The sequence below is a fragment of the Ammospiza caudacuta genome, unplaced genomic scaffold (assembly GCF_027887145.1).
Source record: "Ammospiza caudacuta isolate bAmmCau1 unplaced genomic scaffold, bAmmCau1.pri scaffold_39, whole genome shotgun sequence".
NCBI lineage: Eukaryota > Metazoa > Chordata > Aves > Passeriformes > Passerellidae > Ammospiza > Ammospiza caudacuta.
The window spans coordinates 4,764,899-4,781,789 of record NW_026683124.1 but is presented as its reverse complement, the minus strand read 5'-3'; the positions used below and the strand labels follow the sequence as shown (position 1 = coordinate 4,781,789).

Below are 16,891 nucleotides of genomic sequence, written 5' to 3'. Positions count from 1 at the left end.
CTGCCAGGCTGCTGAGCAGGGACAAGGAGGCAATGAGGCCCCAGCCCTGCAAGGGTCACTTGTCCCCTCGTGGCCTCAGGCCCAGGCCCAGCAGCCATGGCCAAAGTGCTGCCCAAGTTGGCTCTGGCAGGGCTGTCTTGCAGCTGCTGCCCATCCCTGTGCCCTGTGCAGTCCAGGCTGTCCCACGGTGTCCCTGCCCTGCGCCTCTGTCCCTGCAGGCTGTCAGCATCCCTTGGCTGCCCCACCTGGCTGGGCCCTTCCTTTGCTGACAGCTCTGCCTCCTGCCTGCCCACACAAAGCCTGGGGGTGACCCAGGCTCGTTCCGGGGGATGTGTTGCTCCACAGCCCTGCCCTGGGAGGGAAGTCTTGGTCTCCCCTTCTGCATTTGTGGTATAATTTCTCTATCTGGCTGTTTCCCATTATGGAGAAAAAGCTCAACCGTTTCCGAATCCACCCTTCCAGCTCTTCCAGGACACTGCTGTTCTCTCCTCAGTCTCTTCACAGGTGAGCCCTGGCACATCCACCTCCATACATGAGTTATGTTCTTGAGGCCTGCAAATCCCAGCCTGGGAGATCTTTCCGCCCTCTCCAAGGTGTTTTCTGATGAAAACATTCAGCTCATAGTCTTAGAATATCACCAGAGGCCAAGACCAGGCAGAGCTGTCTATCCGGCCAGCTTTTGTCTGGGAGCAATCCCAGGATAGATGGAGTTTTGGCAACCAAATTCCAATTTTTGCCATGGCCCCTGGACAAGGCCAGTTCTTTTCCATAGGAAGGCAGGCACAGAGCCCTGGTGCTTCCAAGGAAGATGAGATGTGACCACCAGAAGCCCAGGCAGGCAGATCTGGCAGGTTTTTCTTCTGCGAATACCCTTGCATACAGGATATTTTTAATGGGGAATACCAATTTTGTCCATGGGGTTCATAAAAGAGAGACAGTTCTTTCCATAGGAAGGAAAGCATGGAGCCCCAGTGTTTCATGGGAAGATGAGAGGCAGCCCTTGACATTCCAAGATCTGCCAGACCTGTCAGGTCCCCCCTGGGAGACCAAATCAGCCAGAGCTGTTCCATGTTCCCCTGGTTCTATGAGGCTCCAAAATGTCCCAGTGGCTCCGTTGCTTCCATGAGGGCCTGAGGTGTCACAATGGCCCCGTGGTTACACGAGGCCCTGAAGGGTCCTAATGGTCTCCATGGTTCCATGAGGCCCCACAGAGCCATGGTGGTCTCTTGGTTCCACGAAGCCCCACAGTGTCAGCATGTTATCCCAAAGTGTCACAATGGTCTCCATGGTTCCACCAGGTCCTCACAGTGTCACCATGGTCTCCATAGGAAGGAAACAACCAAGCCCCAGTGTTCCAGGGGCAGATGAGGGGAAGCCGCCAGAGGCCAAGGGCAGCCAGATTAGATAATGCTGGCAGATTTTGTCAGGGAGCAATCTCTGGGTATAGGGAATTTTAGAGGTGGAATACCAGTTTTGGCCTGGAGAAGAAGGACGGTTCTTTTCCATAGGAAGGAAAGCATGGAACACTGGTGTTTCAGGGCCAGATGAAAGGCAGCCATCAGAGGCCAAGGCCAGCCAGAGCTCTCTGTCCTGGTAGCTTCGGTCTGAAAGCAGCCCTTGGATATAGAGAATTTTGCAGATGGAATCCCAATTTTGGCCATTTCTGCAAATATCTATGATATCTAGGATGGTTTTTCCCACAGGAAGGAAAGCACAGAGCCCAAGTGTTTCAGGGGCAGAAGCAGAGAGAGAAGGCTCCTGAGAGGCAAATTCAGCCAGACCTTTCTCTCCTGGAACCTTTCATCTGGGGGAAATCCTTTGATATAGGGAATTTTGGAGGTGGAATCTCAGATTTGGCTGTGGGCACCAGGATAGGAAGAAGAGTTCTTTTCAGTAAGATGGAAAGTACAGAGCCCCAGTGTTTCAAAGGAAGATGAGAAACAGCTCTTCAGAAACCAAGGCCAGCCAGACCTGTCTCTCCTGGCAGCTTTTGTGTGGGAGAAATCCTTGGATATAGGGATTTCTGGAGGTGGATTCCCAACTTTGGTCATGGGTGCCTGGATGTGAAAGGTGCTTTTTTCCCATAAGAAAGAAAAGCACCTTGACCCTGTTGCCTTCTCAAGACATGGCAACCTGGTTCTTAGTGTGGCACGGTGGCCCAAACCCCAGGGTCACTCAGTCCATATGCTCCTGACACCAACGTGGTGGACAGCAAATGGCGTTTATTGAGGGGTCACAAGGATTTTTATAGCTTGGGCAGTCAGTGTCATTTCCTTCTGCCCACGTCCAGCTGGGTGTGGCCAGGTGCAGAGCAAATGTCTGACTGCAGGAGGGGGGATGTGCTGACTGACCGTACAGCCCGATTTTTTCCGTACGCAGATCCCTAACTCTCCACATTTCCCCCCTCCCTCATGATTAGTAAAAATTGTATAAAGTTATAAAATGTAGAGGTTACAAAATTTCATGGGTTAGTAAAATTAGTATAAAATTGTAAGTGTGTTAGTAACTGGCAAGCCTTAAAGTAATTGTCAGCGCTCGACAAACATAATGTTAACCATTTCTAAACGCTTTTTAACGAATAGCACCAGTTTGTTTAATATGCAAGGCCCGAAGATTAGGGTTAGTAAGATTATAGCGAGTGGGCCTATTAGGGTAGAAATCAGGGTGGTGAGCCATGGGGACCGGTTGAACCACGACTCGAACCAGCCCTGTTGAGCTTCTCTGTCCATTTTTCTTAGGTTTAGCCGATTTCTCAGTTCGGCCATGGAGTCTCTTATGACTCCGGTGTGGTCTGCATAAAAGCAGCATTCCTCTTTCAAGGCGGCACACAGGCCTCCTTGCTGCATGAACAAAAGGTCCAGTCCTCGCCTGTTTTGGAGGACAACCTCTGAGAGCGAGGAAAGGGATTTTTCTAGGGAAGAAATGGATTTCTCAATCCTCTGCAAGTCCTCATCGACAGTCATCTGCATTGTGCCACTCCTTGATGTTGTGTTGCAAGGGCCGAGATGCCTGTGGCAGCGCCGCTGGCTCCTAAACCGAGGAGCATTGCGATGGTGATGCCTGTTATCACTTCTCGTTTGTGGAGCCGGTCAGGTTCCTCGAACAAGCGGTACACCTCTTCTTCCTGGTGATACAGGACTCTGGCGACAATTAAAACTTGGACACAAAAGTCAGTAGAATGATCGAATTTGTCAAGGGGTACACATGGGCTTACCCCGGATCGTTGACAGACCCACATTCCCGATGCAGCTGGGATCACACACTGGAACTTCCCTCCCTTAAGTTTGACAAATTCCCGGCAGACATTACCCATCTGCTTTGCCAAGGTTGCATTGCCAAAGCATTTGCCTAGGCCCGTAACCTGACTTAGGGTTATGCCTCTCCAGGGGGTGTCCCATCTGCATTGGCGTGGATTGTCTGACTTTGAGAAGATGAATGGGAGATTGAGGGCAACACCTTTGTAAAAAGGGGGTTGTGCATCATAGCATAACCAGCCTGACTCTGTGATGTTTGGGTTGGATTGGTTTAACGATAAGAAGATAGCATTTAACACGCTTAAGAATGGATTGGAGAGGGTTGGTTTGGCTAAGAGATCGGATGGGGAGGAGGTAAGTTTTAGCATCTGTGTTTTGTGGCTGGAACTACCGTTAGCTGTGATCCCCTTCCTGGGTCTATTCATTGCAAGAATTGGATTGGGTTAGATTGACTGGGATATTGGAGGTGGGAATCTGATAATTTGTATGTTCGCCCAGATGCGGCAAGAGAGATAAACAAATGCTGTCCACATTTTGCCCGTGGCCCAGCCATCATGGGTCGGCTGCAGTATTGTTACTATATAGCCTGTGCAGGTGGGCTGTTTCCTTCCTTGGGGCAAAACCACGTACCCATCCATACCAAATTTTGGTTCAAGACAGCCGTAGGGAGTATACTTAATTTGCAGGAACTTATCAGGCTGTTGTGGCTTCCATTCATTGCTTGTCACAATAGTTTCACACCCCCAATATCCACAATATCCATACCCTGGGTAATGACAGTAACTTTTTCCTGGGTTGGAAGCAGGGCACCAGTAGGTCTGAAATAATGTCATCTCCTCAAATTTGGGGTGCCCTGTATGCGAGGGAAAAATGTGTTTTAGCCTGAATTCAAAAGATGGGGTGTCGGCTGTGACAATTTCTTTGATGACCCCCTCACCTGAGAGATGGCGTAGAACCCACCTGAATGGCTGGTGAGGGTAATGTTTTGTGTCTGCCTGTCCTCCGCCTGCTAACTCTAGAAACAAGATCACACAGAGATACCGCTGCCGCTTTGATTTTGATGATGCGAGCTTCTTAGGTGATGTCGGGTTGCTCGGGGGTCTCTCTGTCTTTCCTGGTAGTGGGGCGTATGGGTTGTGGGGGCGTCCGACTGGGGGCAGTTTACTGCCACATGGCCTGCCTGGCCACACTTAAAGCATGCCATCACACTGGGTATTGCAGTGCGATCTACTGCTTGGATGGGAGCTAGGTGTTCTTCCTTTGCAACATCATCATGGCAGCAACATTGGACCCGGGTGGCAGTGATCTTAAAATGTCCTTGGTGGCTGAGTTGCATTGCTGGCGTAGGCAGTCTGCTAGCACAGGACCCTTCACCTCTGAGGGTAATGCAGAGGAATCTAATGCTGCCTGAAGGCGGTCCACAAACTGAGTGAAGCTCTCACTCTTACTCTGCTTTATAGTGGACCATGGCGATGGTCTGGCTATTACTTTGGAAACAACACGGCTGGCTTCTCGGGCAGCACGGGTTGTTGTCATAACCTCAGGGGCCCGCAGGCCCTCAGCTTGCACATGGGGGGTGATCATAGTGGGGTCTGTGCCCATTAGCCTCTGTATGCTGGAGCCGTGCAGTGGATGGTCAGCTCCCGTTACCAAGGCTAGCTGCTTTACACAGTTGTCCTCCCATTCCTGTTTAAAAACGATCATCCCTGCCCCATCGAAAATCATCCTGCAAGTCTGCTTAGTATCAGAAGCTAGCATGTCATCCCCTCCAAAAATGCTGTCAATGAGTGTGGAAACCACGGCAGAATTAATTCCCCTATCTGCAATCGCTTTAATAATTGCCTGTACGTCTTTCAGGTTTACTGGGGAATAGGTCCTTTGGTTTCCACCTGCTCCCCCCACCCGGACCGGAAACACCAGAGTGACAGACGGAGCCCACTCCATGCACGCTATTTTTATTTTCCGCCAGTCTGTAAGTGGGGTTCGATCTTTCTCTGATAACCCCTTCACCCACGCAGGAGTGCTGTGGCTAGTGACCTTATACGTTGCTGCTCTCTTTATGTTAAAACTAGAATCCGAGTCGGAACCCTCCGATCCCCTCTCAAGCTCGGAGGTCGAGTCAGAGTCCGAGCCGGAAGTCGACCGGCCGGACGTTTCCAGGCTTCTCTGCCGTTTTCTCGGGCTCCGATCCTGCCCCTTCTTGCGGGGGTCGGGCCGTTCCCTCCCCCTGTGGTCCCCCCGCCTCCTGCTGTGGGAGGTTCTTACCCTATAAGGACCTAATGTGAACTGAGTGCTCTGATTGGTCATAACGCTCCTCTGTGGGGGCCGCCCCTTCTCCCTGCTCGCCCGCGCATGCGTTGTTAAGCAGGCTGACTACATTTCTGCCCTCCGTGTCTTCGTTTCCACCCTGAACACGCGGTTCGGCACCATTTTCAAACGGATATGGCGGGGGTGCTTTTTTATCAACCGCTTCGGGGTCCGATATTATGGCTGCGTTCCGCGCCTCCTCTGCTAGCCCCTGCCAAAACGTCCGCGCGTATTCCCCCCCCTCCGATGGTGAGTCCGCTTGCTGAGGGGGTTCCGGCATTTGCGCCTCCGCATGCTTGCCTGGGTCAAAGTCCTCCGCGGTTTGCGTTGCTGCCCCTACTCCCCGCTGCGGCATAATAATAAACAAGTTCGTGCGGCTTTCCAGGTTTCTTGCTCTTGCTGAGCTTTTTGCAGAGCCTGGATAACTATGCCCCACGATTTTAGGGCTTTCCCTGAGCCTGAGGGCATGGTTTCCTCAGCCAGAGCCTTTGTACAATTATCCCAAACCTCCGGATGGAGGATGTCTACCGGGCTTTCTATAGCCCCAAGCTTAATCACTCTCGGTAATGCAAGACATAGATCTTTAAGCTTACACTCAATACCCCATTGCGCATGCATCTGAGTTACGACCTTTGCTATGGCTTCCATGGTCCACGCTGGTCCGGGGGCGTCCCCCCCGCTGCACTAGGCCAGCTGTGCAGCCGCCGGTCCCCTGTCCAGGTGATCCCCAAACCCCGGGCGCTGATCGGCCCCGGGTCTCGGCACCAGATGTCGCTGTTACGGCATGGCGACCTGGTTCGGATTCCGGCATGGTGACCCAAAGCCCAGGGTCACTCGGTCCACATGCTACAGACACCAATATGGTGGACAGCAAATGGAGTTTATTGGGGGGTCTCAGGGGTTTATAATGGCTTGGGCAGTCAGTGTGATTTCCTTCTGCTCACGTCCGGCTGGGTGCGGCCAGGCACGGAGCAAAGGTCTTACTGCAGGGTGAGGGGGGCTTCCTCTCTAACCATACAGCTCGAGATCTTCCGCACGCAGATCCCTGACTCTCCACAAAACACGTCTGCAAAAATTAGAGGACAAGATAGAGGAGGGTCACAAGAAACTGAGGGAGGAGATTAAAGAGAGCTTTCTCCAAATCTTGGCAATACAGATCAGAGGTTCTGGTACCCAACGCAGACGTTCCCCAGATGGCAAGAGAAGGTACATCCCATGAGCTGAGCTGTGGTTCTACCTGCGTGATTGTGGAGAAGACATGGGGAGATGGCATGGAAAACCTACCGCTGCTCTGGCACAGCAGGTGCGTGAACTGAAGACTCAGAGAGGAAGTTCCAAAAGGGAAGCAGCTCCAGTGGCCAGTAACCGAACTGTCACATATGATGATAATGACAATATTTTTGATCCCCTTGAAGGAACCTCCAAGACATATGCCCAGGGAAAGAAGGATAACCAGGCTTAGAGGGGCCCTGCCTCTAGCCAGGTAGAGGCTGGGGAAAACCGTGGTTTTTGGACTGTGTGGATTCGTTGGCCTGGCACATCTGAACCACAAGAATACAAACCTTTGGTTGACACTGGTGCACAATGCACATTAATCCCATCGAGACATGTGGGGACAGAGTCTGTTTCTATTGCTGGTGTGACAGGGGGATCACAGGATTTTACTTTGGTGGAAGCTGAGGTGAGCCTGACTGGAAATGAGTGGAAGAAATACTCTATTGTGACTGGCCCAGAGGCCCCATGTATTTTGGGCATAGACTACCTTCGAAGTGGGTATTTCAAAGACCCAAAGGAACTCAGATGGGCATTTGGAATAGCTGCTGTAGAGACAGAGGGTGTCAAGCAGTTGAACATCTTGCCTGGACTGTCAGAAAGCCCATCTGCAGTAGGTCTCCTGAAGGTGGAAGAGCAATGAGTACCAATTGCCACCTCAACAGTGCACCGCCGACAGTACCAAACGAATCAAGATGCTGTGATCCTCATCCACAAAATGATCCGTGAGCTGGAGAGCCAAGGGGTGGTCAGCAAAACCCACTCACCCTTCAACAGCCCCATCTGGCCTGTGCGTAAATCTGAAGGAGAATGGAGATTGACAGTGGACTATTGTGCATTGAATGAAGTGACTCCACCCCTGAGCACTGCTGTACCGGACAGGCTGGAACTCCAGTACGAGCTGGAGTTCAAGGCAGCAAGGTGGTACGCCACTATAGACATTGCCAATGCATTTTTCTCCATTCCTCTGGCAGCAGAATGCAGGCCTCAGTTTGCTTTCACAGGGAGAGGCATGCAGTACACCTGGAACCGACTGCCCCAGGGGTGGAAGCACAGCCCCACCATCTGCCGTGGACTGATCCAGGCTGCACTGGAAAGGGGAGAGGCTCCAGAACATCTGCAATATATTGATGACATCATTGTGTGGGGGAAGACAGCAGCAGGGGTGTTCAAGAAAGGGGAGAAAATCATCCAGATTCTCCTAACAGCTGGCTTCGCCATCAAGAAGAGCAAAGTCAAGGGACCTGCTCAAGTGATCCAATTTCTGGGAGTGAAGTGGCAAGACGGACGGCGTCAGATTCCCACCAATGTCATCAACAAGATCACAGCAATGTCTCCACCCACCAATAAGAAGGAGACATAAGCTTTCCTAGGCGCCATAGGTTTTTGGAGGATGCACATTCCCGAATACAGTCAGATTGTGAGCCCTCTCTACCTGGTCACCCATAAGAAGAACACTTTCCAGTGGGGCCCTGAGCAGCAACAAGCCTTTGCACAGATCAAGCAGGAGATTGCTCATGCAGTAGCCCTTGGCCCAGTCAGGACAGGATCAGATGTGAAGAACGTGCTCTACTCTGCAGCCGGGAACCATGGCTTGTCCTGGAGCCTTTGGCAGAAGGTGCCTGGGGAGACTCGAGGCCGACCACTGGGATTTTGGAGTCGAAGCTACAGAAGGTCTGAAGCCAACTACACTCCCACAGAGAAAGAAATCCTGGCTGCCTATGAAGGAGTCCAGGCTGCCTCAGAGGTAATAGGCACTGAAGCACAACTCCTCCTGGCACCCCAACTACCAGTATTGGGGTGGATGTTCAAAGCAAAGGTTCCCTCTACGCACTATGCCACCAGTGCTACATGGAGCAAATGGATTGCTGTTATCACACAGCGTGCCTGTATTGGAAACCTGAATTGCCCTGGGATTCTGGAAATAATTACAAACTGGCCGGAAGGTGAAAACTTTGGCCTCTCTGATGAAGGGGAACAAGAAGTGACACGGTCTGAAGAAGCTCCACCATACAACCAACTGCCAGCAGAAGATACACGATACGCTCTCTTTACTGATGGTTCGTGCCGCATTGTGGGATGAACCGAAAGTGGAAAGCAGCCGTATGGAGCCCCACATGACAGGTGGCAGAGGCCACTGAAGGAGAAGGTGGATCAAGCCAACTTGTTGAACTCAAAGCTGTTCAACTGGCCCTGGACATTGCTGAGAGAGAGAAGTGGCCAAAGCTCTACCTCTACACTGATTCATGGATGGTAGCCAATGCTCTGTGGGAATGGCTGGAGACGTGGAAAGAGGCTAGCTGGCAGCGTAGAGGAAAACCAATTTGGGCTGCTGAAGAGCGGAAAGACATCGCTACCCAGGTAGGGAAACTGCCTGTGAAGGTCCACCATGTAGATGCCCATGTACCCAAGAGTAGAGCTAATGAGGAGCACCAGAACAATGAGCAAGTAGACCAGGCTGCAAAGATAGGGGTGTCCAAGATAGAACTAGATTGGGAACATAAGGGAGAGTTATTCCTAGCTCGATGAGCCCATGATGCCTCAGGCCACCAGGGCAGAGATGCCACCTATAAATGGGCATGAGACCAAGGGGTGGATCTAACCATGGACAGTATTTCTCAGGTTATCCATGAGTGTGTGACGTTTGCTGCCATCAAGCAGGCCAAGCGAGTGAAGCCCCTGTGGTACGGTGGGCGGTGGTCCAAGTACAAGTATGGGGAGGCCTGGCAGACTGACTCCATCACACTGCCCCAGACACGCCAGGGCAAACGCTACGTGCTGACCATGGTGGAAGCCACCACTGGATGGTTGGAAACCTACCCTGTGTCTCATGCTACAGCCTGGAACACCATCCTGGGCCTGGAAAAGCAAGTTCTGTGGATACATGGTACCCCTGAGAGGATTGAGTCAGACAATGGGACTCATTTCAAGAACAGCCTTATCAACACCTGGGCTAGGGAACATGGCACTGAGTGGGTGTACCATATCCCCTACCATGCACCAGCTGCAGGCAAAGTGGAGAGGTACAACGGACTGTTATAAACCACATTGAAAGCATTAGGTGGGGGATCTTTCAAGAACTGGGAGCAGCAACTGGCAAAAGCCACCTGGTTAGTTAACAGCCGAGGCTCTACTAACCGAGTGGGCCCTGCCCAATCTGAGCCTTTTCAAAGAGTAGATGGAGACAAAGTCCCAGTGGTACATGTAGAGGTTTATTAGGGAAGACAGTTTGGATTAATCCTGCCTCGAATACAGACAAACCCATTTGTGGGGTTGTTTTTGCTCAGGGACCAGGTTGCACATGGTGGATAATGCAAAAAGTTGGAAGAACACGATGTGTACCTCAGGGAGATCTGATTGTTGGATAAAACCTGTATAAATATCACTGTTTCCTGAACATTATTACCATTGTCTGTGTATAGTTGTATAATGGATGTATCATGTATGTACTTGTAGAGTTAGAATTTATATTAGTGTTAGCAGTAAGCAGAAGATATGGGGATAAGGGATGGAATGTCCTGGGTTGACTATATATAATGCTTCTATCCCCAAACGTCTCATTCTGTTTATGTTGAATACCTTTTGTTTTGTACCTTTTAGTTTTGTACCTTTAAGAGTGTTATAGAGAGTGAAGGGGGGAGAGAAGAAGTGCGCAGTGTGTTTTCAGACACTGCACTCACCCTCCACATTCCTGCTCCTGACTGTGTTGTCTGTGGACAGACAGCAGGGCAGAGCTCTTCTTTTGCTTTATAGTTAGTTCTAGCTAGCTGAGGTAGAGAAGTTCCCTGGGCTGTTTTTTTTCCTTTTTCTTTGGACCTCTTGAAACTGCTCTGGACTGAACACCCAGGAGAGCACTGGCAGCTGTGGCTGTGGCCCACCAGGCTGGGCCTGGGCTGCGACAATTCAAGCAACTGGAGGGATTGATCAGAGACTGAGTGAGCTGAGCTACAACCCGGGGTTTTCTCAGCTTGTCATCTCTTTTAGAGTGGCAAGGGGTCGCATTGTTTGATATTGTTTTGGTTTTATTGTTTAAAAAAGAGTTTTTCCACCTTTCTCCAAGGAGGTAGTTTTTTTCCCTCCCGGACCAATTGGGGGGAGGGGCTGATTGGATCTGCTTTTCCCACTGGAGCTCCTTTGGGGCATTCTCCCCCAAATTTGCTCTAAACCTGGACACAAGGATAGCTCCCAGTCAAAAGCTGCCAGGACTGTCTAGGTTCCTTTGGCTTCCTGAGGGCCAGCTCTCATCTGCCTGTGAAACTCTGGGGCTCTGTACTTTCCTTCCTCTGGAAAAGAACTTTCCTTCTTGTCCAGGTGCCCATGGACAAAACTGGGATTTGGCCTCCCAAACTCCATCTACCCAAGGATTGCTCCAGACAAAAGCTGCCAATATAAACAGGCCGGGCGGGCCTTGGCCTCCATGGGCTGCCTCTAATCACCCTATGAAACGCTTGGGCTCTGCCCTTTCCTTCCTGTGGAGAAGCACTGTCATTCTGGTCCACGCACCCATGGCTGAAATGGAATTCCATCTCCAAAACTCCCCAAATATCCAAGGGTTGCTTTCAGACAAAAGCTGCAAGGACAGAAAGGTCTGGCTGGCCTTGGCCTCTGGTGACTGCCTCTGATCTGCCTTCAAAACCCTGGGGCTCTGTGGGTTCCTTCCTGTAGAAAGAACTGTGCCTCTTGTCCAGGCCACCCATGGCCTCAAGCACATGAGCAGTGTACAGAGACAGAGGAGCTCTATGCTCAGTGGGGTGGAGACTGTGGAGAGCAGAGCAGAGCCCTGGGAGAGACTGAAAGGTGGTTTCAGTGATAGTGCATCCTTCTGACAAAGTAGAGAACAACCAGAGAGAACCTAAAAACTTAATGCCAAGGGCAGATGGAGAGGCTCAGACCAGGCACAAGGAGACAGGAATTTCTCTCCCAGGGCAGGGCTGTGCTTCAGCACATCCCCCAGAAGTCTGGGTCAGCTCAAGGCTCTGTGTGGGCAGGCAGAGGGAGGCGGGAGGCAGAGCTGTCAGCAAAGGAAGGCCCCAGCCAGGTGGGGCAGCCGGGGGATGCCGACAGCCTGCAGGGACAGAGGCGCAGGGCAGGGACACCGTGGGACAGCCTGGGCTGCACAGGGCACAGGGATGGGAAGCAGCTGCAAGACAGCCCTGCCAGAGCCAACTTGGGCAGCACTTTGGCCATGGCTGCTGGGCCTGGGCCTGGGCCTGAGGCAGGAGCAGGGGACAAGTGACCCTTGCAGGGCTGGGGCCTCATTGCCTCCTTGTCCCTGCTCAGCAGCCTGGCAGGGGCCGCCCCATGCTCCTGCCCTTGCCATTGCCCATCCCCACGTGCCAGTGCCCATCCCGGGAAGAGCCCTGAGCAAGGAGGGAGGGACAGGATCTGCCTGGCCAGGGGCTGAGGCTCAGGCCTTGGCTCTTTGCATTCCTGAAACACATCCAGGTTTGCTCAGCACCAGAGACACCTTTGCCTTGTTTGTCTCCAGCTGTTATCACTGCCTCCAGTGTTCTCTAACTGGAATCTGGGGACACTTTCTGAGTTGTGTACTTCAGTGGGACCCATTAAAACTTGAAGACACTTTGGAGTCTAAATTTAATTTTGAGTTCTTGAGAAGTTTTTTGAAGATGCTCTCAGGGACTGAGTCTGATGTAAACAACACCAAATCCCCAAGAGGCTCATTAAGGTCCTTGTGGTGTGTCTGTGCTGCTGAGCTTTAAAGGAACAGCTCTTACCAGGACCTGCTCCTCTCCCGGCCCAGCAGGGCTGAGGGCTCTGCAGGCACTGAGGGGACAGGAGCCAGGCAGAGACAGGCTGAAGGAAACCAGGATTTGGAAGAGATTGAGCTGAGACTTCACCTGGGGAAACATCTTCACAGCCCTGTGCATGGTGAGTGTGTGGGTGCAGGGCAATGTCCCCTGTGCTCCGGGAGGGATCTCCTGAAGCCAGCACACCCCACAGCCTGGGGGATGTGTCAGGAGGACTCTCCCAGTTTCTCTGTGGCACAGGAGCAGGAGGAAGAGGATGTGCTGCAGGGCGAGGCTGCCCTGGGCACTGTCAGAGGGACAGGGCAGGACGGCTCCTGCTGCCAGGGACGGCTGCAGGGGGTGAAGCTGGGGCTGCAGCCAGGGCTGCTCAGAGCTCCAGCTCGTGCCCAGCTCATTTCTGAGGGGAATTTTCATGAACTCATTCAGGGCTGGGGTTTCCTGCTTGGGTCTCTGCTTTGCTGAATCTGTGCCCCCACTTTTCCTGGGCTCAGCTTGGTGGCAATGGAAACTCAGCTGTGCAGGGCACAGCAGGGCCTGAGGCTCTTAAACCATCACAGTGAGGATTCCTGGACCCCTCAGCAATTGCCTGCACCTGCCCAGCCTCCAGATCCATGCAGCATCACCTTTCCATGGTGCCCAGGCTGGGGGAGCTGTTCTTTAATCCCTGCAGGGCCCAGCAGCTGCAGGGCAGGGCTGGCTCAGGGGCTGGGCTGGGCTCTGGCAGCTCTGGCAGGGAAGGAGCCCGGGGCCACAGGAGCAGCTGGGGCTGGGACAGCTCCAGCAGCAGAGCTGTGGGCAGGCAGGGAGGGAGGCAGTGCTGAGGGAAGCCCTGCTGCAGTGCAGATGTGGCACCTGCTGGGCCTGCCCTGCAGGGCACACACTGCCCTGAGCAGCACAGCCCTTGTGTCCCCTTGCAGCCAGCACAGCCCTCAGCCCGGGGGCTCGGGGCCCTCAGTCCCTCCTGGGCCAGCAGAGCAGCCCCAGAGATGAAGGGCATCTCTGCGGCCCTGTGCCCATTCCCTGCTGACCAGGGCCTGAGGGCCACTGTCCTGCCCTGCTGCTGCCTGGCAGGGGCCGGGCAGGGCTGGCCAGGGAAAGGATTTTCCTCAGGCCCGGCTCTCTCTCTCTCCTTGCCTTGCCCAGGTGCTGCTGGCATTGCTGAGGGGCTCTGTGCAATGGCAGTTCCAGCTGCAGGGCCAGGCCCAGCCCTTGGGCTCCTCCTGTGCAGGCTGAGCACAGCAATGGGGTGTCCCAGCTCCCTGTGCCCGGGCAGCTCTGGGCAGGGCAGCCTGGGAGGCTGGCAATGAGCCCACTGTCCTGACTCTGGGAAAGGCGGGAGCCACTTTGTGTGCCAGGTATCCCTCTGCTCTCAGCTGTGTCTCCTAGCTTTTTAGGCTAACATGGGAGTGGGTTTTAGAAAGGTCCAAGTACAGAGCAGCTTGAAAAGGTCGCCTGGACACAGCAGCTCCCCTCAGTCTGCAGTAAGCCTCAGACAATCCTCCTGCCTCCCTGGACTCTCTGTTCTCCGTCTGTGCAGCAGAATCTCTCATCCTGCCTCCTGCAATCCCCATCCATTCACCCACGCAGCTCCTCTGCTTTAGGAGAAGATTCTTTATCGAAGTCCAAACACCAGGACTGGACCCTGTCTTCACTGTTCCCCTGCACTAACTGGGGGTCAGGGCTGACTCCCAGATGTCCTGCAGGCCAAGGTTCAGCTCCTGACACAACATTGGCCAGCAGCAAAACAGGTGAAGGAAGGTCTCCTATATATAGACAAGGGGATGTGTTTAGTGGCAGGAAAGGGTCGATGAAAAAGGGCTTTGACTCTTCTGGAGAAATCTCCCCCCAATTATCACTGTCATTCCAAAGGTTCTAATGTCCAGAGACAGCAAATGTCCAACAGCAGCTCCATCAGGCACTTCCTCCTGCTGGCATTAGCAGACACGCGGCAGCTGCAGCTCCTGCACTTCTGCCTCTTGCTGGGCATCTCCCTGGCTGCCCTCCTGGGCAACGGCCTCATCGTCAGCGCCATAGCCTGCGGCCACCACCTGCACACGCCCATGTTCTTCTTCCTGCTCAACCTGGCCCTCAGCGACCTGGGCTCCATCTGCACCACTGTCCCCAAAGCCATGCACAACTCCCTCTGGGACACCAGGGACATCTCCTACACAGGATGTGCTGCACAGGTCTTTCTGTTTGTATTTTTCATCTCAGCAGAGTTTTTCCTCCTGACCATCATGTGCTACGACCGCTACGTGTCCATCTGCAAACCCCTGCACTACGGGACCCTCCTGGGCAGCAGAGCTTGTGCCCACATGGCAGCAGCTGCCTGGGCCAGTGGCTTTCTCAATGCTCTCATGCACACAGCCAATACATTTTCCCTGCCCCTGTGCCATGGCAATTCCCTGGGCCAGTTCTTCTGTGAAATCCCACAGATCCTCAAGCTCTCCTGCTCCAAATCCTACCTCAGGGAACTTGGCCTCATTGTGGTTGGTGCATCCTTAGGTTTTGGCTGTTTTGTGTTCATTGTTTTTTCTCCTATGTGCAGATCTTCAGGGCTGTGCTGAGGATCCCCTCTGAGCAGGGACGGCACAAAGCCTTTTCCACCTGCCTTCCTCACCTGGCTGTGGTCTCCCTGTTTCTTAGCACTGCCTTTTTTGCCTACCTGAAGCTCCCCTCCATCTCCTCCCCATCCCTGGATCTGGCCCTGTCAGTTCTGTATTCAGTAGTGCCTCCAGCCCTGAACCCCCTCATCTACAGCCTTAGGAACCAGGAGCTGAAGGCTGCAGTGTGGAGACTGATGAATGGATGGTTTCAGAAACATTAAACTGCTGGAAAATTTCTGCAAATCACTTGCAATAAAAGTCATATCTGATACTACTTGGGTTTGGTGGTTTATTTGTTTTTCTCTCTTTATTTCTTTTAGTTTTTTATAATTGCAACAAAGAAGGTCATTATTTGTGCCATTTCTCATTTTGCTTCTCTCCACCTTGACTGTGGCTGCAGGCTGTGCCAATGAGGAGCTGTGCTCTCAGTGGCATTAGACAGAATAAAGGATCTCCCAGAAAAGTTTTCACCACAGATGCCCCTTTAGTTGCCTTCTCTGGAGCTGCAGCAGCAATGTCTGTGTGCAGAGCTGGGGGCAGATCAGTGCTGGCCCAGCAGCTGTGCCCAGCAGCAGCAGCACTTGGTGTTGCCAGGGCTGCTGCCGTGGCCCTGCCCCGCTGCCCTGGTGGCCCTGGTGTTGCTGCAGGGCCTGAGTGCTCTCGGGGCTGGGCACAGCCCTGGGGGTGGCAGTGCTGGGGCTGCAGCAGGGACAGGCCATGGGCACTGCTGGGGCAGCGCTGACGCCTCAGGCCAGGCCCGGGGGGCTCCAGGCTCCTTGCCCAGGCTCTCTCAGGAACACACCCAGGCCAATGCTCAGCACAGAAAAGCCCCGTGAGCAGCCCCAGGCTGGCCGTGGGCAGGCTGGGGGAAACAGCATGGCTGGGGCTCTGCAAGGGCCCTGGGGCAGACGGGAAGGAGCAGCAGAACAGGGGCTGATCCATCCCCAGTGCGCTGCACAGCCCAGGGCAGCGTCCCAGAGCGTCCTCATAGAGCTGCCAACAACATCCCCCCTCTGCAGCCCTGGCCTCTCCCCCAGCTCACACAGGTGCCCCATCCTTGCAGGCACTCACACGGCAGCACTGGCTCAGCAGCCCCTGTTTGCACTGCACAGAGCAGGGGGAGCACCCCCATGCTGTTGGTGTGGGGACATGAACCTGAGGGAGCACAAATGCCATCAGCCCCTGGGGCCAGAAAGGGCTTGGGGACTCCAGGGAAACCTCTCAGGTTTGTCGTGGCCTCTGCACTCCGCCAGAAAATTTTTTTCCATCAGCTGGGAGTTTCCTGTGCCACTGCAGACGCTGTTGCTCAGAGCCAGGGCTGCCTGGCAGCCATGCCCAAACTGCCCTGAGCATTTCCTCTGCTTCACCTTTGCTTCCTTTACTCTTCCTGATACAAATTTCTTCTAATTCCCCACCCCAGGGGACCCAGAACTAGTCATAGCACTTGAGGTGCTGCCCAACCAGTGCCCAGCACAGGGGAAGAATCCCTGCCCTGCTCCTCCTGGCCACACCATTCCTGAGCCAGGCCAGGAGCCATTGGCCTTCTTGCCCACCTGGGCACACTGCTGGCTCATGCCCAGCCTGCTGTCCATCAGTCCCTGCAGGTCCCTTTCTGCCTGGCTTCTCTCCAGCTGCTCTGTCCCCAGCCTGTACTGCGGCAGGGGTTGTTGTGGCCAAAGTTCAG

The 16,891-nt window shown here is 53.5% G+C and overlaps 1 pseudogene; it reads left to right on the top strand.

Moving 5' to 3' along the window:
* The first annotated feature begins 9,437 nt into the window (after positions 1-9,437).
* On the top strand, positions 9,438-15,428 carry LOC131571858 (olfactory receptor 14A16-like; annotated as a pseudogene).
* The last annotated feature ends 1,463 nt before the right edge of the window (positions 15,429-16,891 follow it).